Source organism: Dermacentor andersoni, chromosome 5 (genome assembly GCF_023375885.2).
Source record: "Dermacentor andersoni chromosome 5, qqDerAnde1_hic_scaffold, whole genome shotgun sequence".
In the NCBI taxonomy this organism is placed as follows: Eukaryota; Metazoa; Arthropoda; class Arachnida; order Ixodida; family Ixodidae; genus Dermacentor; species Dermacentor andersoni.
In genome coordinates this window covers 99394043-99420319 of record NC_092818.1, presented here as the reverse complement: position 1 = coordinate 99420319, position 26277 = coordinate 99394043, and the positions used below count along the sequence as shown (strand labels likewise).

General features: G+C 47.7%; 2 protein-coding genes across 4 annotated transcripts in view; one reads left to right on the top strand and one right to left on the bottom strand.

Moving 5' to 3' along the window:
* The window catches only part of LOC126530944 (paired box protein Pax-6-like), a 210169-nt gene that overhangs the window by 21806 nt on the left and 162086 nt on the right, over window positions 1–26277 (top strand). The window lies entirely within an intron of this gene.
* The window catches only part of LOC126532410 (glycine receptor subunit alpha-2-like), a 309519-nt gene that overhangs the window by 178436 nt on the left and 104806 nt on the right, over window positions 1–26277 (bottom strand). The window lies entirely within an intron of this gene.

Sequence of the window (26277 nt, the reverse complement as noted above, 5' to 3'; positions counted from 1 at the left end):
TACCCACTGGAACACCATGATAAATCCGACGTTCTGCAATTCTTCAACATCCTGCAATACACGCTGAATACACTTGTCGATGCGAAACCCGCGCAGTAATAGTTGCAGCGCATCCTTGCTGTTTGAAAAGAGATCTACAGGCTGAGGCTGATAAGAATTCAGTTTGCGCAAGGATGCTGCAATGGCGACGCTTTTACAGCTCCTACGAGACAGAACGCGGTCAGATCTGGTAGCCAATGAGACATTGGGAGTCCATATCACGTACGCCGCTGCGCTAGCTCTATTATTTTTGTCAACAGAGCAGTCGGTGTACAACTGGAGATTTCTGTCAAACATTATATCGAAGTGTTATACCACCAAAGGTGTTGCCTCTGCTACAGGTGTAGGTGCGACTTGGTGCGAACATGCGAAGTGGTAAGTTGACATTCCACACTCGCATATGCCCGCGGCGGTTTCTGACGGTCTAATTTTTAAAATAAATTGCAGACCAAGCACACGAAGTGTTTAGAGAGCCACAATAACGCGAGGTTCCATCCGCTTCCGAAGTCGCTGGAGAAGCACTCTTACTGCCAGTATCTCGCTGAGGTGGCACAGTTGTAATTGTAGACGTTGAGATGCAAGGAGGCGGAGAGAGGACTGTGACTCGTGCAAGATCTTGTTGCTAGCAGCTGTCTTTGGCACACCAAGAGCTGTCCTGAGACCTTTCCGATGTAGAGACTCCATTAGGTCGTAGTGGGACCTTTATGGTGATACTAGGGGCAACTGGAAGAGCACGCGATTCCTCACCAGGGACGAGTGTAATTTCAACATCGAAGAAGGATGACTGTACCAGCGTGCACCGGCCTTCCTTCGCTCCGCATTCTATATAGTGCCGAGGGGCAAGTGATATGCAGAGTGATGGACCAACAGGAGACTCAGGAAGCGCATAGCATCGTTGAATAAGGAGATAGAAGAACTCTCCAGAAATTTACAGAAACAACAATGGGATGAGCTTTGTAATTCCATAGATAGTCGAATCAAACGAGGTGGAAATTGGAACTTACTTAGACATTTGCTTCATGAGAACGACACGAAATCTAATAGGAGAACAGCAGTAGCACGACTCGTCCATCGTGAGAGTCAGGACACATCGGAGGAGGCCATTCTGGATCGGCTCGCAGCTAAGTATTTACCACTTAAGGATAGCAATGAGGGTAAAGACCAGCCTTAATATACAGCGGAAGACTGTGAGCCTGTGGATCAAGACTTCACAGAAAGCGAAGTTCGTGCAGCCCTGTACGACCTCAACAGTAGATCCGCTGCCGGTCCAGATGGCATTTCCAATAGGCTGTTGAAAAAATCTGGACGATGATTCTATAAAATATTTCATAGTATTTCAACGAACTCTGGAAAAACGGTGATTATCCGAAGGAATTGAGAATTGCTAACACAATTCTTATTCCCAAACCAGGCAAGCAACTCAATCTAGATAACCTAACATTCATATCGTTAACGTCATGTCTGGGCAAAACCATGGAGCATGTCATACTCAATAGACTGACTAAGCATGTAGAGAACAGAAATGTTCTTCCGCATAACCTGATCGGTTTCCGTCCTTGAGTTTCGACTCAAGATGCAATGCTTTTAATCAAACATCCCCTTATTCTTGCTAGCCCGCTACATACGAGAGCTCTCCTAGGCCTAGATGTAGAAAAGGCCTTTGATCGCATCAAACACAGGGCCACATTGGATATCCTCTCGGAGATGGGATTGGGTAAGCGATTGCACAATATAGTAAAAGTCTTTCTCAGTTGCCGTTCTGCTTGTCTCAGGTTAGGCGAACTCCAATCGACAACCCTGGAACTTGGGAATCGTGGGACATCACAAGGGTCTGTCCTATCTCCCATGTTATTTAATTTGGCAATGTCAAAAGTGGCTCGAGGTCTCGCGCAGATTAAGGGTATCCACTTTGCAATATATGCAGATGATGTAACAATAAATCTGGAGTGCCGAAGATAATATGGGACAAACAGAGACCAAACTACAGGAAAGCATTTATGTGGTGGACACAATACTTGAGGGTATGGGACTGAACTGCTCTGCTAAAAAATCTGAACTATTGGTTCTACGGAGCAGTAAGTGTGGGCGCAAGCCGAACGGATATATCCCCGAGGAAGAACCCCGCATTGACATATACGCCAAGAATGGAGAATCAATCAGGCAGGCGGATACTATTAGAGTGCTAGGACTTCTCCTGCAAGCAAATGGATCTAACCGCAGGATGATACAACATATCTCTAACAAGTCAGAAGTCATTATTAGGCTATTGCGTAGAATTACCAACAAGCACAAAGGGGCTAGGAGAAGACAGTGCCATAAGATTGGTACATGCATTCGCCTTTTGCCACTTTTCGTACGTGGCAGGCATGCTACAATGGACACAGGCTGATAAGAACAAGCTAAACGCTTTAATCAGACGACTTATAAAGGCTGCACTAGGACTTCCCATCAGCACGGCCAATGATAGCTTACTGCGCCTAGGGCTGCATAACACACTCAGAGAAACCTCAATGAGGTGGCAAATGAAGCTGCACGAGGACTTTCTAGCCGTGCTCTCCAAGACCCAGCAACTTCCACTTCACCCGGGGAACACAGGGATCGATTATTAACATATAACGAAATCACGAAGCACTATTATTTAAGCAGAAGGGAATACCCAGTGCCACACGGTAAGCTTTGCAGAGCCCAAGCGGCCACATTACGTTTGCTACAGACGAGGACATACCCAAGTCCAGATTTTATTGACAGGATCTATCCACAGAGGGAAACTCAAACCAACTGTAATAAGTGCAATGGTATCATTACTCTTGACCACATGCTTTGGCAGTGCCCCGCGGTCTTCACAGACTGTGACAAGGAACAAGAATGGTGGCGGCAAACGCTACACTGTGAATCACTCTCTGACCACTTACGGGCGGTCCAGAAGGCCTGCGATGTGGCTGAGGGGCTTGGCCTGACAGTCCCAACGTGGGAGCGGCCCGCGTCAACATAGGGTTGACCTTCAGGACCCAATAAAGTTCTTCATACCATACCATACCAATTGGTCAATCGTACACTATCAGAGCTAAGCGCTCTAGGTCAGTGCTCTCAAAAAACATCCGCTCAAAATGCGTTATTCGTGTTACTGAGGTTCATGCGGTCTACGGGCCTTCACGATACACATTAAGAACGCCACCCCCTACTGCTCTATAGATTGCGCGATTTGTTTGTGCTCGTCTCTCTTTCTCTTGCTATCTCCATATTTCTTCCCCCTATGCGGGGTAGCCAACCGGAACTACCATTGGTTAACCTCCCTGCCTTTCTATACAACCTTTCTCTCTCTCTCACGCGCCGTTCTAGCGACGAAACGATGATATGTCTACAGCACGCCTCCAGTACGTCCTGCAATCAAGCACTACGCCAAGAAATCGTACTTGATTTACTTGATGAATTGACGTGCTTCAGAGCCTAATATTAATCCGCGTTATTCCTCGTCACAACCCAGGAAACAGCATAAAGCGGGACTTGTCTGCCGAGATATGGCTAATTTTTGCCGATGAAAGGTAGGCTCGTGCAGACACTACTGTCTGTTGAGCTATCATTGACAAGTGCTTGTGCTATTCTCCGGATAGCCAAATGCAGATATAATCTGCATATATTGACGCATTTAGTGTTTTGCATGTATTCTTCAAGGCATTTGGTAACCCCGTCATGGCCACATTAAACAGCAGGGCCGACAATACACTTCCTTGTGGTACACCTCGTGAATTGGCTCTTACTGTACTCAGTACTGTCAATAGTTTCACCTGCATTTCCCGCCCACTGATAAACCTACAAATGAAACGTAATTATTGGTCTGTGACTCCCAATTCCGCGAGTCGAATGACTGTTGAGCCCTCAGGACGTTGTCATATAGGCCTTTATACGTCCAGGAAGATTGCAAGTGTGGAGAACCCGTTAGTTTGTTGATGTTGGATGTGGCTTACCAAATCGAGGATGTTGTGTTCTGCACTGAGACGTTGCCGGAAGCCAGTCATACATGTTGGAAGAAGCTTATAATATTCAAGCCACCTTGTCAGCCTGACACATACTAGCTTTTCCATTATGTTTTTCGCCGGGGAAGACACAAGGAGGAACACTCCCCTGAAGAATCTGCCCCAGCCGCAGAACACAATTGCTAAAGCTCAATAAAGTTTTCACTCACTCACTCACTCACTCACTCACTCACTCACTCACTCACTCACTCACTCACTCACTCACTCACTCACTCACTCACTCACTCACTCACTCACTCACTCACTCACTCACTCACTCCACGCAGGAAATTAAGGATACCGGTCGATATGAGTGCAAGGATATTCTGTTCTCTCCGGAGTTAAGTATCCGTACAACCCACGCCAACGTCTAAGATGACGGTACATCTCCATTTATCCAGATATGGTTGAAGAACGACGAGAAATGTTTCTTCCAATCCTCAGCTAGGTTAGAAATCATCATGGTTGGTGATTCCATCCGGTCCCGGGGCACTGCGGCGACGCAAGGAGTCTATATATGGCTGTGTGCAGTTCTCTCGATGTGAATGAGGCATCCATCACGGATGGCGTAACAGGCGGAAGGCAGAACGGCATCACTGCAGACTTTTCAAGCTCGTAAATGTCCGAAAGCTCCTCAACCAGTGACATCAAAGGTTTGTCTTTCAATAAAGAAAGTGCGACAAAGGGCTTCTTATGCACTCAGGTCTAGACGGACTGCATAGGTTATCTACCACACCCAATATTCTATACATCGGACTAAACACTGTTAACTTTTCACAAAAAGCATTCCACTGACGCTTCCAAGTTTCTTGGTGTGTCGGCGAATAGCTGCGTTGAGTATGTTAAACACAGTCTTCAGAGCAGGCTCTCCCTTCTTTCTCACAAGTTGCCTTTCTGGTCTTCTACGTGCAGCGCACAGATTACGGAGCTTTAGGTCGGGAGCTGGAAAGTGCTGGGGTAGCTTTAAATCGGTAGTTTCTTCTGCCTTGCTTGCTATCATCGCTTGAGAAAGCTCACCAGTAGACTTCACAAGGTGCTCTCTGTACCTAGTTGATCCCATTACCAATATTACGTCACTTTTGTGAAGTGCAGTAGCACTTACGAAAATTGGGAAGTGATCATGTACTCTGCATTCGATCTGGTGCTGTGATTATTTTAATACGAACCTGAATTGGATTGCAGTGCAAGTTCAATTTTACTTGCGGATGCAGGTGGTCTATAAAACATCGCATTGTCATCATTAGCGACACGCAACTCTAGGTCGCAAGTCGCTTTCGCAAGCAGCTTTCCACGAGCATCCGTGTTTTTGTCGCCTCACATGACGCGTGATGCATGTTGTTCACAGTCACCTAAGACTTCTGTGATGTGAAGGATTGCTTGCCGTTTTGAAAGAGGATGAGCTTTGATAACTGCACATGCGAGAGCAAACGTGTGCGGGCCACAGGCCCGACAAAAAGATAACTGAATTTATTCGTAATTCGGACAAGTAAACTGAAATTGACGAGCGCACTGAAAAGTTCGCAATGCCAAATTTCAACTGCAGTCCTCAGTTTCAAGTCACATCTATAGGCGAAGAAAAAAAAATTGGCTTTATTGTGGAACCCGTGGTGGGAATGCATTTTTTTTTTTCTTGTCGTGGGAGTACATATGTACAGCATTAGAAAGATCAGCCTGAGCACTGGACCCCCGAGCTCCTATTTACAATTATGTGAGATGCAATTATGTCAGATGGCACATCACCAGCTGAACTACTACGGCACACAAGGAGACCGAGGAGAGAGAAAAGGGTGTGCTTGGATACCGCACAAGGGACAGCTTGAGCGCCATCCGGTGTCAAACCTTCGAACTACCAACCAGCATGCGCATGCATGGCTCACGAAATGTATACATATGTGCTTTGTAATTAAGCAACCTTTGCAGAAGTATCTAAATATTGCGTGGCCCGCGCGCTCCCAAAGGGCCTGTGTTATAATGTGCACGTGCACATAGTGTCGCGCCGTTACGACTTGACGTTCAAATGAGCAAAATGCAAGCCAACAGGATTACAGCGATATAGGTGCCACGATCTTCACCAATCCTCTTCTTTGTTCGCAAGTCCACATGCAAAATGATTCAAACAGCTACCGCGCTTCGACTGTCCCACCTTATCTCCGCATACACTGTATCATCGAACAGGCGAAGCACCACCAAGGGCCGGAGAATCGAGATGTCGTTTTCGAGCGCGGGCCTTAGTCGAACGACTGGCAAGTTCTCGACGTTTCGTCACCATCACAACAGCGAGCTTCTTTCCGAATTCGCACGCCAAGTATGAAGTTCGCAGTGGACGTCCAATTTAGCGTCAATACACTTTCAAGCGCAGCACCGTCGTCCCGCCCCTCAGTCCCCTCATGTTCCTCCTCTCCGGTTTCCGCGGCCCTTAATTCGATCATCGGAAGAGGCCTGCGCGTTCGATATCCGGGCGTGCACGTGTGTGTGTGCTCTCGCGCGCGTTTCGTCAGGAGAGAGCGCCCGCGCCCGAGCGCCGGTCGATTGTATCCGCGCTCTCGGGAGGACGACGACGACGAAGCCGAGTGCACGCGCCAAGTGGTGGTACACAACTCGAACGGCGACGGCGCGGCGCGCACGCCTGCCAAGAGGAACAGCAGCACTCGGCGCGGATCACGCACGCCGCACTCTATATATCGCACTGCAAGCACCACGCGCACATACGCACGCACGCACGGCGAACAAGCGCGGGCGCATCAGGCGATGGGCCGCGGCCGACTCTACACTACGGGAGTTGCGTCCGCGCTAATGGAGGGCAGAGGCCGCGGGTTTCCGACCTGCCCAACACGCTCGCACCGCGCGCTAAGCGTGTATAGCGAGTCGATCGAAGGACCCCGCGGGGGCGACAGATGCCTATCGCGGCTCCGCTCGCCGACCGCAGACGCTGATAGGGCGAGCGAGCGCGCGCGCGCGCTGGTCGTCATTAGCGAGAGTCCGCGCGCGACGGACGCGCGCCAGGGCGAGCTCTCACGAAACTCCGGGTCGATCGGGGAACGACGCGACCCTTACCGTGCCGGAGTGGAATACGCAGGATAGGGAGGGTGAAGAAGTTCGCTTAGCCAGTGCCTTGGCCTAACCTCTTGGTACAAGAACATATACACATGGTGGCGAACAAGGCCACATGTCCTGCCGGCGAAGGGTCGACTGAATCGCTCTTATAGGGCACGCGCACGCACACACGCACGCACACGCTGCTTCCGCCCATCGGTTCATTAATTTGCAGGGAAAGCACTTCAGGGAAAACAGTCGTGTAAAAAAGAAAAGACGCCCCGGCGCTTTGTCTTCCCACAAGCGGTGATGTTAACGTATCTACAGCAGGACGCCAGGAGAAGTTGGCACGCACAGAAACCCTGCCGCGGCTTCTTTAACTCGCGCCCTGCTATAAGGAAGGTTGTTAGGCGCAGTCCGCGAAGTGGATGAAAGAAGCGATAGGCGAGCAGGAAATGCAGCGGACAAGACGCGCTCCAATAAGCCGCCGTTTGCTATATAGTATAACGCAAGTGTATGGCTTCGGAGGAGCCGCTAATATATAGTCCGAAGGAGTCTTATTTTTTTCTCTCTCTCTTGTCTGTGCGTGCAATCGCGCATCGTTCCTCGGAGAAAAGAGGATCCAGCGTGTACGCAGATAAACTGCTCGTCTCTCGCTTGCGTCGACCGCCTCCCATTCGCTTTCTGCTGTTCTGATCCTGAACTTACGGACGAGCTGGTTTATCGGCATCGCATGACGTTCGATCAGCTTACACAGCGCCGTATATGCGACGCATACATTGCGCGCATATGGTGGTAACATCAATTCTCTCTCTCTCTCTCTCTCTCTCTCTCTCTCTGTGTGTGTGTGTGTGTGTGTGTGTGCGTGTGTGTGTGTGTGTGAAGAAAGTAAACCGAGGAGACCCGATTTTTATTACTCATACCATCAGAAGAAAACAAACAACGACACCCACCAATTGAATGAAAGAAATGATAGATAACTGGAAATGAAAGTGCATGAAAAAACAACTGTCCGAAGGTGGGCTACTAACCCACGTCTTCGCATTACACTTGCCAGTTAAGCTACCGTGACGCCGTTTTCCCATCCACTTTCCGGGGCACCTATGTTTATATGCTAGAACTAATCCTGGGAGTGTTAGGCAGCGCCACCACTATACATATATGTGTATATTCGGCGAGGAAATGGATGCCAATGTAGGTCAATAGCCTAAGAAAGTTTCGCTTTAAAAAGTGGAAGCTGTGTGACAATGCGAAATTTCATACCTCCACCTGTTGTGCGTGAGAAAAACCTGCCGAATCTCCATGTCATTCTATTTATAAGTTATCATTGCATGCCATTTACTTCTAAAGATACAGTGTTCCGTAAAGTGCTATGAAGCATTAATGGAAAAAGAAAGAAAAGACTCTCGCCCCACAGTGCGCTCCTGCAAGCGCCGGACAAGCGAAGGGACCCTTCATTTAGCCAAGGGCTGTCGGCTCGCAGTGCACACACACGGACGCGGCACCTGTTAGACGTGCCGGGAGGACATTACGAGACCTCGCTCGTTAATGAGGCAAGGCGCCGCCGGGGTAACCCTTGCAGGCGCGAGCCCATAGCTGCGCCCCCCTTAACGCCCGCGCGTCACGCCATGTTTGGCGGTGCGCCTCGAGAGCTGTCCCGCCGGGGCATGCTCGGCGCATGCATACACGACCTGCGCGTAAGCGGGTCCTCGTGTTGGCCCGCAGGCGCACCTGCACTGACCTCCACCGCGGGCGCCTGCGTACGCTTGCACGCAGAGATGTCGCGAAGTGCATTACGGCTCGCGCAAACTGTTTCTTTCCCCTGGCGCTGACAAATGACATCGGCCCGTAATGACGCTCTCGCGACGCTTGGACACTGTGTTGCCTCCAATGTCGTGCGCGCTCTATGTACTTCTTCTGATTAATGCCTCTTCTTTTTTTTTTTCTCTCTCTTTTAGAACGCTATGTGTCGTATAGGTAGGTATACACTATGGGCCCTATCCGCGTTATTAATGGCGCAGGCGTCAATATTTGAAAATTGATGCGCGTGCACGCGTAAGCGTCCGTATGCGGGTTTCCTCATTACACGGCATATGTACCCGGTGCATTTATCGCCGAGGCACTCGTCATCCGAGGACCGCCAGTCTACGCAAATGCGGTATACAGTATAGTTCACGCATCTACATGTACGCGCGGTGCTGCTTATTGGATTTGTCGGTCGGCAGGCGACACGCATGCGAATTGGTTTCGCACTGTCGCAAATGTGTATAGGAGCGAAAGCGCATTCATATGTCAGGCAGTGCGAGTTTCGTTGGCTCACTATAAGCTGACGGAGTTGTGCCTGCTCTAATATTTTTTTCGCTCTTAAACATTCCTACATATAAGTGTCACTTATCGCTAATAATTAAAAAAAAACTTTCGGCCCGGACTTAAGCTTATGGCTGTCACATGACGTTATCATCACTCTTAAAAAAATTTACGCCCTTTGGGGTGTATTGTATGTTTGCAACATAGCGATAATCGTCATCTGTCTTGCTTGCGTTTCCTTTCTTGAAAACGCTGCGCTCGCTTTTTTCCTGTCGAGAATGCTCTGTCATGCTCATAACGCACAAGCCGTTCGTGACTTGGAAGTACCGGGCTCGCAGCGTTAAAGAAAGGAAATGCGGACAAGACAGATGACGATTATCGTTGTGTGGCAAGATACGACCCAAAGGGTGTAAACTTGTTTGAGTGTACGGCTTCCGAGCCCTCGTTTTACGTGAGCATCGGCGTGCATATGGCATTGAAGAGGTGCATATTCAGTTGAACATATATATTATTATATATGTATAGAACGCAAAATCTACGTTTGACTCATTACTACTTGAAGTTATTTCTTCCTTCTAGTCATGGTTGTTAGAGGACAGTGTAAACATCCACCAACAGTACCTTCCTCATTAGGATAAATCCTCCGAATTACAAGAGAAAAAGAAAAGTATCTCATAATGACATTTCGTTCCACTTGGAAATCGCCTTCTGTAACAGTTAAGCATATTTCTTAGTGAAATAAGCATCGCTGGCACTGTAAAACGAAGAGTATGTGATCGCCACAGTAGCTTGCGCACAATATTGAGTCGCAGTCTGCAATTGCGACTCCTTCTGGGTCCAAAGGACTGTTTTAATGAACGCGCCGAGTGTGCAGTCGCGTTCAATATGAGCTGTAACATGATGTCCGTGTTCGAAAGGGCCCTAAGACTGCACGCGACATTCAAACTGCACGACGGGCGGTACCGGTCCAGGGTCCAAGTGCATACATGCAACTGAAGGGGTGAACTCTGAGGCATAGTCGCGCTCAATATGAGCTGCAACACGGTGCCCGTGTAAGAGAGACTCCGTGACCACACAGCGGCGATGACATACGAAATTTTCATTGAATAAGTAACGGTAACTGGAAGAGCATTTAGTTGTCAAAATTTTCGTATGGACATATGCGCCATCAAATTCACCGTAAAAATGCACTGTTCTTGCACTTATTTACCAAAACGCTTCTTTATACATTGAAGTACAAAAGTAGCTGGAACGCCGATGTATTTCATTGCACACATTGGGAAGCACAATCTCGAAACTGGTGCAATCCTGTGAATTCGTTTCAAGTGGATCCCTCTTGCAAATTTACCGGCTACAATTCGTAAATTACTATATGTGTCGTAAAGTAATTGATTAGGAAGTTAATTAGTCCATTAATTAGTCCATTTTCTTTAACTGGATGAATATGTGTTTCGCTTTCAAACAATAGCGATCAAGGACAAGAGTTATGCTATCTTCCACAGGCGATTTTTAAAAATTCCGTAAAATGTTACATAGGATTCTTACATAGTCTTCTTCATAAACTTACATAGGCTTCTGCATATCAAGAATCGTGCAGCAACACTTTCGTGACTTCTCATATTGAAGACGCATGACACCACGGTTCCAAGGTCTTCTCTTCTGCAAAAGGCCTGTAATCTAATTTTACTGAGGAGTATTTACGCCTTAGAGTGCAGCGCTTTTGGTTAAAAGTTAGAACACCAACACTAAGTGCGCTGAACTTGTCTTCACAAATGTTAACTAGCAAAAAAAAAAAAAAACCGGTAAGGTTAGTACATTTTACGAGAGTATCACACGACAAAAAAAGAGAAGCAAAACGAGTACGTACGCGAAATCAAATTCGTGAGTATTACCAATTTGCCGCTTATCGCAAGAAAGCACCAAAGGGTCAGCGCAGAATTCCCAACTATTAGGAACTCTAAGCTAGTAGTAACCTGAATGAAAATAAAATGAAATTCTAGATTGCTTGCTTGCGAAAAGGTGGTACGGGGGCCTCGCATAGTTACTCAGTATTACGAGTACAATGTGACAATCAAAACGAAAACGTCACTGAAGGTTATGTTCACCAGAGTACGCGCGCCCTTCCGTGCTTCCAAGATTCGCTGCAACTTAGTGAATTAATTACACGCTAATCATAATTTTACCAGGCACTTCTTAAGTGGTCCACCAGTAGGCACGTACCTCCACTGACTCTCCGCATAATTTTAAACCTCTACTTTTATCCTTAGACCTGTAATAATTCTTTGAAAATCACCCCATCGCTCACCGTAGATGGACGGCGAAACGCGAGGCAAAGCACGGAAGAGCTCTTAACGGCTGACGCTGTTGATTAAACAGGCTCGCATTCTCGTCACAGCGCACACGCTTTGCCGTAAAGTCCGAAAGAGACATACGGCGACGTCGAATCTGTATCACTGTCGCCATCAGGTGTTTAATTCAATCGCTTTCAGAAAAGACGAACGCTCGAGTGGTACGTGCTCGGCTTATTTCTGTATATGAGGATGAAGCATGAACGGCCAGGAGCTACTGACGCTGAGAACAAAAAAAAAGTAACAATAATAAAGAAAGAAAGAAGTAAGAAAAACACGGAGGAAGTGCAATTTTATAAATGGTGACTGCGTTAGCATCTGTATTTTTTAATCGTACGTGTGGATAGATTGAAAGTACACGAGCGAAGTGCTTTGCGAAATGGAAGTGAAACGAAAAATCAACTGTCCCTGCACATTCTCTGGGGTGATTTGTCAAATGAGTTACGATGGCGCTGTGCGACACAGTTAAGTAAGGAAACGACAAAAAAAAACGGAGACGTGCAAGAACAAAGTTCACAATAGGGGGTCAGAAAATTTGGTACTTGTTAGAACCCCTTATGCGTTCACCATGCACCAACCGGCCCAGCAAACGGCACAACTAAATTGCTTATGAAAGTTCATCGGTTCTTTTTTTCTTTCTTTTTTTCTTTTTTAACCTATAGGTGGAACATTAGGCAGTATAATAGCAAGAGCTTGGTGGCACGACTCACCGCCCCGTTCCAAAGGGGACGCTCATATATCCATCCATCCATACATCCATCCATCCATCCATCCATACAGTCTGTACGTTCCTTTCCATAGGCATTGAAAAAAAAAAGATTGGATATCTAACTCTCTCGTTTCGTTCTGCTCAATGGGGTTTTAACGTATACCAAAGCTGCATTGGGCTGTGAGAGACACGGCAGTGGAGTGCTGTGGCTTAATTTTGTCCCCCCTCCTGGGGTACCTTAACGTCCACTTAAATCTAAGTACACGACATTCTGAATGCGATTAGCATTCTTAGGATACTTCGCGCACTTTCCGGTAGCTATCTATCGGTGTGTCTTATACGTTTTCCAGCCAACTTTTGTCCCTAACAATATAGTCCATGGTCTAATTGTGTAGAGTACATCGGGCTGCTGTGCTCAGGGAAACGAGTTCGAAACCATCCGTCGGACGAACTTGACTCGCTCGGTGGGGTCACACCGTGAGCGAAATCACCGAGCGGAATCGAACCCGCGCCATTTATACTAAGACAGTCTTATATGTACTCTGTATTCACACACGCGCCACGCGCGCGCTTCACGGCGGCGGCGCCAGATGGCGCAGCGTATCTAGTGAGAAGCGTGAGAGAGGAGCCCGGCTGCATACAAGCGTCATACATGACCCGTTTCGGCGCCTGCAACACGGTGCGTCGCTACATGCATTGCTTCGGTGCTGTCGCATTAACGTCGCAATTTATCGTTAGATGATCTTAGCAGGGATGCGGGGCCGCCGTGACCGGTAATCGAGCCCTCGAACTCGTGCTTAGAAACCGGCAGCAACAGCCGTACAGCCACAGAAAACACCGCGGTGGCTTTTTTTTAAAGGGAACCTTTCTTTGTCGACAACTGTGCGCATAAAAGCAAGGCGCACAGCATTTCATTATAAGCCCTTCACTAAATATTCGCCTCCCATGGATTTCAACACGTGCGTTCGATCTGCGTACTTTTTTTTAATTGCATGTTTGCTTGAAAACTGTGAGTATCCGTATATATATATATATATATATATATATATATATATATGTATATATACAAGAACACGAGAACGAGGGACACTAGAACACGGTGCCCGTGCACGACAGTTGCAAATTGAAAACCAGCATTCCTTTCAGTTAGCAGCGGACGTCGTTTAATATAAGAGAAAGCGCCCGCACCCTCGCCTCCACCCCCCCTACATCGGCGTTTTTATTCATCTTTGCTCATACTAGCGCAATATTTATTCATCTCGTAGACATGCATGTGACAATATGCTGGGTTTCTGGTCATGGATGCATCGAGGGTAATATGCTGGCAGACCGAATGGCCACATCAATTACATCTCAAGCTGCTAACCCCACCGCTGCTATTCCTGCCACAGATCTCAAGCCTTTTTAGCGAACGAAACTGCGAAGCCACTGGCAGTGCTTGTGGGACATTGAAACAAACAATAGGCTCCACTTGATTAAGCCAAAGTTAGGTTTCCTGCCCTCCGTTACAAAAGCAAGACGAACTTATGTCCTATTCTGTTGTCTCAGAATAGGACACACATGTGGTACTCACAATTGTCCACTGACCAGCAATGAACCTCCAACCTGTGGTTGATGTGGTGAGAGGCTCACCGTATTCCACGTGCTCGTGGAGTATCGGGAAGCCGAAAGAGAGAGAAGAAATTTTTTTCCCCTAGCGTACCGCTATTCTATCCCTCTCCATGCCGCTATTTCTTGGTAAAGAACCACTTTTTAAAAGCAAATCTGACCTAGGTTTCTTGATTTGTTCTTGCATGTTAATGGCCCTATAGTTTCGTAGCGCATCCTCTCGCCAGAGGATGCTGCTGCGATATCAGTCCCTCTATATAGCAGAAGCCTTCATTGTGCTTCAAGGGCTCTGTTAAGGCAGTAGCGCTCTTTGGAAATTTTTTGCTTCTGACAAATTTTAACATATTGTAGTTGTTTCACAATTTATCTGTCGTGTCCTTGGCACGCTTCATAGTCATTGCTATAATTTTATTACATGTAGCTTTTACGCACTTTACAGCGACCGTCTTTTAGGCCTATCTACAGCGCCACGTGACATCCATTGTTCGTAATTGATCGCTTCACTTCTAACTCATTACCACCGGCCTGTCCCTCTTTGGTCATACTTGGCCCTTGCTCCACAAAACACTGTATTAATCGTCACGCCCCCCCCCCCCTCGGTTTCAAATGCAGCCCCTCCCCCCCCCCCCCCCACAAACCAAACACCCCCACAATACATTGAATTAAGCATTGGTTTCACAGCAACAACAACAAAAACAAAGTTTGTGTAGCGGAAATGAGTCCCGGTCCCTGCCCCCACACTCAAAGTACACTTCCGGATCCCCTGGCCGACATGTAGCATATATGCGTTAGGGAGGACTGGAATAGCATGGACGGGAAAGGAGGATCCGCCGGTCTAGCTCACTATGTGGGCACTGTGGCAGCTGTGATCTACAGCAACAAACTAAATAAATAAATAAATAAATAAATAAATAAATATGATGGGGAATTTCTTGGAGGACGACGAAACACTAAAAAGAACTTACGCATTTTGTGAGCAGTGTCAGGCTAAGAAACAAGAATCAGTACGCGTACGCAAGGCAGAAAAATACAAAGACGATGATAATATACTAAACAGTTTCGTTACTTTATACTTTATCTCGCGAGTGGCGACGAAGGCGTCAAGAGATAAGGACAAGAGAAAGAAGCTGAACTAGATATAAGAAAGATAACGAATGCCATAGCGAAGCACACTTCACGAGCCTTAACGAAACACACACACACACACACACATATATATATATATATATATATATATATATATATATATATATATATATATATATATATATATGTGTGTGTGTGTGTGTGTGTGTGTGTGTGTGTGTGTGTGTGTGTGTGCTGTTAAGTATGTATCACTGTATATATCATAATGATGACCCAGCACCTGGAGTAGCATGTCAGGTGAACAGCCAGGCTAACATCTCCAGCATATCGTTAGAGCTTGTCTCTCTCTCTTTCTTTCCTCGCAGAAGTGCACCATACTATTACGAACGGCCGCCACATACTTGACGAATAGAAGCGACAGTTTGTTATTGTCGTAGACATTGTCGTCGCCGTAATCGTCTTTACTGTCGTTCCTGTACTGGGGCGGCTTGCACGAACATTTCGTAACGAAAATAACAACCAATTTAAGAACGCGTTCTTGTGCGGACTATAGGCGTTGTCTCTTGAACATTTAAGAACGCGTTCTTAAATACGTTATTATTTTCGTTGATAAATCTTCGTGAAAGTCGCCCCTGGTCTTCGCTGTTGCTGATTTATCAATTTACGACATACAATATCCAGCTGTCCAGAAGCTTCCTTCGTGCAGGTTAACTGGAGCAGGTGCCGACACAGAATACACTCTACACTACTCACTAAAACAAGAAACGTTATCGAGTCATTGCAAGCGTCACGGCCATCGATGTTGTCATCTCGGCGTGGTAACCGCGACCTTTACAGGGCGATGCAAAAAGTCTCTTAACAATTTTGCAGCGCTTTCGACATTAAAGGTCAACTCCGGCGATTTATTTAACTATATTAGGATATTGGTCATATTCAAATGGCATTGACAGCCCTGTCACCGGTAGGCTGGTTCAGTTTGCTTCGAAATTCATCAATAACTTTACATAACCAATAAGCGAGATACGGAAACAGAACCGGGTAGCTGCTTCGTGCGACGTCACGATCAGTCGATGACGTCAGAACCTACACAACCATAATGTAAACACGCAGTACACGGGGCACTAACACCAAAGAAGCGAAATTGATTATGTTTCCTGACGACACAGGGAGATTTTACGGATTTCCCGCACTAGACAGCGGCCATTTCAGCGACGATTTCAGCGACAGTGGCGGTGTGGTCTCTGACGTCCCAAACTCAGGGTGGCCAGTAAAAAGTGACGAGTTGGGAACGCAACCAATCTTTAAAATGCACTTTAAGGAAAACTAAGTGACTTACATCCTTATTGCTTGGCGCAGATAATCAGAGCGTAAAAGAGAACGTGTATTCAAAATTTTATTAAGATCAGCGGACATCTGAAAATCGCCGGAGTTGCCCTTTAAGTTACCCCGCCCACAAACTCGGCTCACGGCATAAAGAACAGAAAAAGAACTTCTCGCGATACAGAGCGAGTATTGAACTTGAAAGCGGCACCCGACGTGCGACATTCCGACAGAGCAGCTGCCTTTATACACACGACCGGAGCGGCAGCCGGCCGCTGCAGTCTCCTATGGTCAGGCCGTGGCGGTTCTCGCCGCCAGCGGGGCACGGTCGACCAATTATGCCGTGATGCACGCCGCTTGGTGCCGCGCCGAGCCATTGCCACCACTGCCCGCGATGAGCAGCAACAGCCGTGCTTATCCCCGCGTGGCCCGCTATATGCGCTACAGCTTGCACTATATATATATACATATGCGGAGGCCTTTCATCGGCTCGTATACCCGAACTGCACCGCCCGGGGGTAATCGGACCGAAGCGCGCCGACCCTCTTCTCGCAATCCTGTGAGTCTTCGCGCAAGCACACACGCACACACGCGCAAGCACCCGAACGAAATAAGCAAGGCGCCCAGGCCTCGTAATACCATACAGAGCACACGCACAAACACACACATATATATAGGTAGAGTGCACATACACGCGGGAGCTGCCGATGAAATATATAGCCCCCGCACTTGCGCCTCCGTGTGTGCAATTTTCCTACATCACCGCCTCCTTCCCTCCCCCTCGCACCAGCCGGCCTCCTTTCTCTCGAAGGTTGGCCGGCTCGTTCGGGGCTTCGACTCCGTACAAAAAAGAGAGAGACCGCGCGTAAATGACTCGATGGGCCCGGTTCAGTGAGTATATATAGCTCTTTCGTATAATGTGTGGGAACAGCAGCTGCACACGGCCTATGGTATTCGCATTGTAAACGTATGTGCACACTGTTGCCTTACGCGAGCATGAAATTCGTCTTGATAGAAACGCGGCTTTGAGCGGGGGGAAGGTGGTGGCAGCTATTACGGCCGCAGATGTATACAGGCGCTCACACCCGACGGCGTTGCATTAGTTTGCGTTTCCTCGCTTGGGCGCTTGCTGTGCAAAGAGCGAGACTCGCTACATTGCGAGAGGGACTGCTTAAAATGAATAAAAATGAAAGCGTTACAGATCTTTTTGAGCGCTACAATTACTATTTAAACCTGTTGCGCGAATCGTTTTCGGTGCTTGCGCATTCTGAATGATGCTAGTTTTGCGACAGCGAGGTTTCTTAAGCGCAAAATCGGTGTCTCGCCCTTTAGCACAGAGTGCAGGTAAGTTACCCGTTAAAGCATTTTTTTAAGTTGGAATATGGCAGAGAGGAAATTAATCGATTAAATTGAAATCAATTCTTGTATCTCACATATCTTACCCACTCTCTTCTGCAGTCGCGGCTACATGAATGCGGCATTGCCGTATCGCATATTGAGCACTGCAGTCGCGGCGCGCAAGTCACGTACTGTTTTCTTTCTTTTTTATATTTCGTGGGCTTTCTAATAATGACTACGTAACGAGTAGGAACTTAGAAGCTGCTGAATCAAACGATTCCTAGAAAGCTCTAAACCTTCATCGCTGGGAGTTTCGCCGCAATGTTAATGCTCGCGAAGTCGGTTAAATAATCTTAACTACTTACGCATTTAAGCAAAATACAAACAGTAGCGTGACTTGCTCCGTACGATAGTCAACAACATGGTTTGGTCCCGTCCTTATAGGGAGTTCCGGCGTATTTCAAAACCTAGGCTGAAGTTAGCGGATGCACCTTGGGCGTATGTACGAAAGAATTTGCATGGACTCCCGTCCGCTCCTGTGCCCGAGACGAGCGACAGCGGCAGGTATTGCCCCAGGATTTCTGCCCTGGTGGTAGAGTGGAGACGTTATTTGCGTGCTTCTGGCTTACGCGGTTGTTGCCGTTTTCTTCTTGATTTCTGTTCCGTCCTTATTCTTGCCTGAGCAATGTACTTGGGACGTACAGCGCCGGCCCCAAGTGGACTTGTCTTTCCGTATCTGTCCCTGCATTTATATTTTTTTGAATCAATAAAAGCGAAACGGTACGGCTATATCCGCCATGTCGGTGAGTATCTGAGCACCCCGAACTTCGTCGCCATTCTTACCTCCTTGCAGCTGAAGACCTTGAAACAAGCGAATGAAAACAAATGAGCTTGTGCAATGGCAGTGCCTTAGGTTTTATGGTATGTTTTCTTTTTCACCCCTGTAACAGCGCTAGCGGGAACGGCAGTTTAAATAAATTAAATGGAATGTTTATCTCGGAAAAGCACGAAATACACGACATTTCCGGAAGCGAGGGGCGGTGGAACCCACGTAAACACAGCATCTTACGTGAGCGAGTAGTATGCGCTGTCGGGCATCAAGCAAGCCCTTAACTGAAACGCCATGCTAAGGAGCTTGTAGAGATGCCCGTGTACGTCTTCCTTTTTTTTTTCCTTATTCTCCTTCTTACCATCGCGGAATTATTTCTGTTTGGCTACGGACGACCACCGTCCTTAGCGAGAGCAGAAACTTAAACAGCGATTGCACACAGAAGAGGTGCCTGTACCACGTTGATACCTGCTGCTTCGCAGGCGAACGAGTTTTAGGCTCCCTTTCTTATCTATTTTCTTCCGGCAAACTCCACAAACACGCGAGAATAAAATGCAGCTTTCGTCGTCTCCTCCTCCTTCCAGACAGGAGCCCTAAGGCCGAGCAAAAGTCATTCGCGATCGCTCCGATCATCACTGCGAATGGGTGGTGAAGTAAAAGAAGACAGAAAAGGAAAAGGAATATAAGACGGACGATTCGCGGGTTTCGCGGCAACCTAATGTGCGTGCGCCAGGATGACAGGTTTGGACAAATCGCTTCCGAGCGCGCGCGCGCGCTTCGGGACCGCCACGATGCAAAAAAAAAAAGAAAAAAAAGAAAGAATAAATAAATAAAACTTGCTCACTCGCAAGGTCTGTGCCATAGGACAAACCGCGTGCGCCGTACAGAGAGCGCATGCACAACAGCTCGCGCACGAAAGCGCACGCAGAGCGAAGAGGCGGAACGGATCGCGCGATCATCAGCGCCTTCTCGCTCTGAGGGAGACGCGCGAGAGCGCGGCCGAGGATTGAGAGGCGAGATTAGGACCGTGGCCACCTCGGATCCGCGAACTGGACGCCGGCAATTTATAACAACGATAATAGAAGAAAAAGAAAAGAGAAAGAACAAGAGAAAAGCAGGAGTAAATGCAAGAATATAATATACATATGCACCGAAGAATGAGAGCAAGCACAGCGGAGGGCACCCTTCAGACCTGAGGATGTAGAAGGACGAAGCGCGTGTCTCCTGGACGAGTACCCGCTGCATCATCATCAGCCACCTCCTCCTCCCCCTCCCTCTAACCTTTTCGGCTGCAGCGGTGAGCGCGATGAAGCATGGCTCGCGCGTCTTGAGGACGCGAGGCGCCGGTGTAATTGTCGCAGCGGGTAGCCCGATAATTGCCTACCCCGGGGCTACTCCTGAGGGGTGATCGCTGCTGCAGCTGCGCATTCCACGGCGTGGAGCAGTGCCTCACGCTTCTTTGACTCGTGCGTTTTTTGTTGTTGTTCTTGTTGTTGTTGTTGTTGCTGCTGCCGCTGCCTTTGTGGCGCATTGAGCCGCCCGCGTGTGCGCGCCTGCCATTTCCCTTTATGTTCATCGAATGCGCGCGCCTTCGTGCTGGGCAGTCGTACATACATAGACTATTATACAACGCAAGCTTTTGCGTACAGAGAGACCCATTAACGTGGAAGGTGTCCTCAAAGGCGTGGCGCGTTGCGCGAGTTCGTCGGATTTCTTTTAACCGACATGTGAAGGGATGAAGTATAGAGAGCGGCCTTCACGTGACTTCCTCGTTAATAAAGTACCCGTCTTAATTTGCGCACTGCCCGCAAGGCGTGACTCACGCGACAGCAGTCTGACGGGCCGATCAATTTCGTCCAACAGCACGATGTTACTCCTAATGCCAATTTGCCATGCCTATTCGTAACCTGGAGCACCGTTTAAAACTCGTTTGTGCGCTTTGACGGATGGTTAGCGGCTTTTCCCTAGCTATCTGGGTGGAAGAAACGAATGGCTCCAATGAATCCTGCCAGAACAAAAAAAAAAGATGAGAAAGTTTTTAACAAGAAAAGGCAGTTTCGATAGCACGCATTGGGAAACGCTTGGAACAGATAAAGAAGTAAACGCGTTTCACGTCTGCTTAACTGACAGCCCTACAGCGAAAACGAGTCTTATGGGCAAAATAAATTGCTCACTGAGATAACGAGAACTGAAATCTACATGGCTCATGGCATGTGTTACTCTAAAGGTTCGCATTTTGTTCGCCGGGCATGCTGCGGAGGTACGCATTCTGGTTCATGGACTCGCCCGTCGTTAACAGAAAATGACGTGCTCACAGAGTGCGTTCTTAAAATAAGCGAATTCGTGGGAGCCCCTGTGGAAACTGCTTATTCTATACAGTGAGCGTAGCTATCTGTTCTCTTGCTTTTCCTTCTTCCTGTCCTTCTTTCTTTCTTTCCCCGTGCAGGGTCACTAACCGGACGTCTGTCTGGTTCATATAGGCTCTCTCTTCTCGTGGTCGCTCATGAAACAAAGGAAAGAGAGACCAGCAGCACAGCAGAGGCCTGAATGTCACTAAATGCTCGTCCTTTCCTTCAGAAGGCCGTGCGGTTAATACTTGTTGAAACCACGCATGTACATACATAGAATACGCCGAGAAATTTGCGATACAACAACTACACGTGATTTAAAAAATACCGCAAGGGATGCTCAAGAGAAGGTCCCGCCACACTAAACAGCGTTGACTGCCCATAACATGCGTATTATCGCTTAGGATGTTGGTTAATGTCGCTACTATAGCTAACTATAACTTTTGTATAGAACGCTGCAATGTGGCTTGTCGCTTCGTTGACAAGCCATGCATGGTCAAGCTGCCGAGTGCTAGGCCGTTGCTATGGTTTGACACCCACGCCACCAGTGGCACTCGTGACCTGAGTGTATTTCCTTTAATTAAGTGGTAACAGGTAGCTCACTCAGGGGTAACTCATCAAAGTGTTTTTGATAACGGAGAAGCTCAGGGCTTTGAGCCGATTGCTTTAAGTTTCGAGGCGCACCAGTGGTATTGAGATAAACGAATACTCAGGGTACATCTGTAGGCCAGGAAGCATCGATCCGAGATATCCGTCCCCGAAAATACGTGACAAGACAAAAAAAAAAAAAAAAAAAACTCGCAATCTTCTTCTGAGATGCACCAGTAAACTATTGAGGAATGCCGATACGACAAACACCAGGGTGCGCATTCAAAAAAAAAACCTTTCACGTTTGACATTCTTCGTAAGAGAAAACTGCAAGCAATCATAATGCTGAACATATGTGAACGAAGATGGCTCGCCGATGGCTAATAGCGCTCACGCAAGAGAAGCTTCGAGAACTTATTTAGACACATAGGCGTGCATGTTGAAAACTGATATCTCGGGAACATTAATTAGATGTCCTAGGTTCGAAATTTTATATGCATTTCAGAACTGCTATCTATAGTGTATTATAAGTAGCCTGGTGGAAACGACTCTAATATGCGAGTGCAACTTATCATCGCACTTTTTGTAAGGCCACACCGATTCGCATCGTTCAAAGAGCTAAGACATACAAGACATCAAGACGGTGAACGAACGTTGCTCTCTGTGAACCTGCTCCAGGCCATGACGTCATAGATATAGCTACGTGTGCCGTTGCCAACAGCGAAGGTGATTCTTTTCGTCCTGAGCCTTTTATCTCCGTACGAGAAACCCCAGATTGTTGCGGCAATTAATTGAATTGGCTCGACGAGAAGTAGCAAGAACTGTTTATTATTCTGCCCATTCACTTCACAGCTCTGTATAACGGAAGAACTTTAGGAGGAGCCGAAGCACGTGCCTCCTAAATATCTAACGTCCCCGCGGAAACGAAATATCACTTGCATTTGAGTGTGCTGCCGTCTTGAGCTTGAGTTCATCTATTAAGTTCTTACGTTCTGCTACAAATTCAGGACACTTTAGTGCGTAATGTCCAATGTCACCAAGAGCTAGACAATGTACCCACGACGATGCTGGGCCAGGTCCTGCCTTGCACCGGCAAGCTTGAGTTTGCGCTGACCCTGTTGCCATGCGACATAGGACAGCGGCACGAGCTCTTCCGAGTCCTTTAATCAAACAAGGTTGATGCGGTGGAGACCACCACGAACGGAAGCGGAGGCGATACGGGGTTGGCAAGTGAATGGTGAGCCGTGTGGGTCGTCATGATTTGGAAAAACGCGCAACGTATTGGGCATCGTGTCAACTTACTTATGATACCTGGAGTTGTTAGTTGTAGTGCGAAGCGTCTCAGACCGTATCGCCTATCATAGGTGACGTTCAAGCGGAGCAATTGCCGGCAACCTTGGCAAGCCTAAGTCCGCCTGCAGCAAGCAACACCCCTCCTCCTCTTATTCTGTCCCTGCGCTTGAGCGCTAGCGCGTTAGCGACGTCATAGGTTTCTTGTTTAGAAGTATGAAGTTTATCTATACTGTTCGATGCAGAAGTAAATGTTATAGTCCATGCATGGATGATGGATTCATAAAATGTATGGCGAGGAACGCGCATGCTCAGCTGCGCCAAAAAAAAGAACAGAAACTTATAACAAGGAAAAAATCTGATCACACTATGCCATAGTGACACATGCCGGTATCGTTTAAGCGCTTATCTGTAGTATGCAAAGAAAGAGGAGGTTTACTGGCATACAGAGACCCTTTCTTTTTGATGAGTAATAATTTCAATGAAAAAGGAGAGATATATGCTCATTCCAGGCTTTATCAGGAGCATTTCTTCAAATAATGCCTCGCCTCGCAACCTAAAATCGCTACTAAGCTGCCATGCAGCTAACCATCACTAAGTTTCGAATCTGCGAAATGTACGCGGAAATGAGGATGGGCAAAGCGCAGCTTTGCAAAGCTCAACAGGCATAACGCAGCGCAGACAGGCCGATACACGCGAGTATCGACAGCCGCATCCCCATCGGGCGTCCTCTGTCGCGTCATGAAGCATCGTGCTGCCGGAGACCCGTTCTCACGTGTGCGTCACTTCATCTCACTCAGAGTAATTTCACTTGATCGGCGATTAACCAGCAAATATGGACTCAAAATGGACCCCAGGATTGGGCGATTGTCTATACGTATACATACAACGGCGCTGACAGTAGCTGCAATTGAGCACCGGCTCGACTACGTAGGAGCGCGCGAAGCTCAGCTACCGGGACTCGGGTCACGCTCCAAGCTGCAGGTCGGCCCGCAGGCGGCGGCCAAGTCGCGATGACCACTCTCGCGGCCGCCGTTCCGTCATCATTGCGCCGCGCTGCCGAGGTCTCGCGAAGCTCTGATCACCACGTGCGGCCAGCGGGGACGCACAGATTAGCTGCTCGATTGAGGAAATGCGCGCGCACACGCGGTCGTTGGTGGTCGGCTGCCGACGAGCTTCTTCGGAGCCACCGCCGACGCCAGTGGGAGCCGTCTCACAGTGCCGCCTCGTTGACGCTGGCTCTGCCTCTGTGCGCTTCCGTTTCTTTCCTTCTTTCTTTTTCAGAGTGCGAGCTTTCTGCGCTACATCCATCTTTAAAAACGAAGATCTCGACGAAACGACGCTGTTTCTTTATCCCAACCTCCGTATAGGGACTGAGGATATATGCACAAAGCCGGGATTGTCGTTTACGCCGTCGATTATAATCGACGTTCGGGCAGGCAGGCAGTAAGTGCTCGCGGGTTCGAGCTGTCGGTGTGAGGAATTTTACGAGAGCGACCAACGAATAAAGACGAGTTTGCTTTTGGTGCGAGTGTGTGCGCGCATTTTTTCCTTTTTTTGCACGTCGTTGGACCTTCCTTCTCATCATACTCACTCCCTTTCCCTCACTCTATACCTTACGCATGCAAACAGGACGAGGTGGGATTTGACCGATCCATCGCTGATTACGTAGGGCGGTGAGGCCGCGGTAAGACCGGGTAGCGCGACGCCGTTGATGCGTCCTCAAAGCGCGCGGGTGCATGCAGTTCTCCATCTCAATTTCCGCCCGGACGGAATATATATATACACACACAAGAAGGCACGAGGACAGGAACTTGACTCCGCAAGTATGCATGCGCCGGACCCGCTGCATCGTCTCGAGGAAGAGAAAATTGAAAACTGGTTTCGGGTGGGCCGTCGCGACCCGATCGTATCAGCGCTACGAAATCGAATTAGCCCCGCGGTTAAGAATAATTACTCCCCGCTGTACAGTATAGTATAGGCGGCTGAATATGGTTTGTACGGAACATGGGCAGGGAGGGACTCGCAGGATGGCTTATACGCTGTAAAAGTAAGGTAAAAAAGAAAACAAGCGAGAGGTTCAGCAGTAGTTGTAGGTAAGTTGCGAGATCGTTACGGAAGCTGTCGAACAAGGCCGAAGGTTTAGTTTATATACTGCACCGACGGCCGCTCTGCCTGTTCGCTTATATTTTGATTATTGACGCATGTTAGTGGCGGTTACTCTACGAGACTACTTTCATCAGAGAAGGCGCAGATAAAGACCATGTAGTAATCGTTGTTGCTAAAACGAAAATGGAAAGACGGTTAGTAACATAAAAGTAAATAGGATGTCTCTTTCCACTGCGCCAGACCTCAGGCGACACGCAAAATGAAGCGGTTAGGTTGCGTAGTCGGCGATGTATGATAAGGGCAAAGATAGGAAGGTGTAACAAATGCAAGAGCACCTCCTAAACCGTTTTATCCATTTGTGAGTTAGCATGGCGAAGTTTTTTTCTTTCTTTTTTTTTTGGCTATTCACCTCATCAAATTACGCACTTCGATTGTCATGCCTATTCGCAGTCAACAGGTTATTTGGACATCTCGTATGTTTCAAAAGTAGGGGACAGATCCTCAGTGGTACAATCGCTCGTAACTTACGACCTCAAAATAAATGTTAGAATGATACGCGCACACCAAGCTGGCGCCCAGCGTAACACAAATAAACATATGCATGCGCGTCAGCTAGCTGTGCACGATGATCAACACGTGAGCCTCTGAGTTAAACAATGCAAAAAAAAAATAGCTTTATCCCGAAAGCAAGAAAAATATAACATCAATGATGGTGTCTCAAAAACAATAAACGTGGCATAAACAGGAATATCGCTGACTTATTTTTTCTTTGAAAGTCATGCTGAGTGTTCGAGAAGAATTTTCTTCTCGGTGCTTATGCCTCTTCGTATATGACACACAAAATGAAAATGATAGTCACGTTCTAGTGAGTGAGCCACTGCAAGAAAAATATATTCTAGATGCTCATTGAAATGGGAACCCTTGTCAAACATTGACAACGGAATCGCAGGGAGTAGTGCTGTCAGCACCGTGCAGAATTGTTAACACTAGAGGAAAAACAGAAAGGCGCAGCTGCAATCAAGGAGTGCAGTCTTACCATAACCCGACCGAGCGAGAGATTCAGCATGACTATGACCGTGAAACTGCACGCATACAGTCGCAGGATGACCCAGCTGCATTGCAGAATATTCCGTACAAATCCATTGTCTAGCAGTCGGGAAAAAAACAAAACAGAAAAGCAGCAGCCGCAAGAGGAAAGAAGCGTGTTTTCGATCGACACCGTCCTAACGCTTGGCCAGCGCGTATTTATCACCTGTACACCCTGAGGGTTTGTTTCGACTGTCATGTCTGTATGTTCATCGTGCCTGTGGAT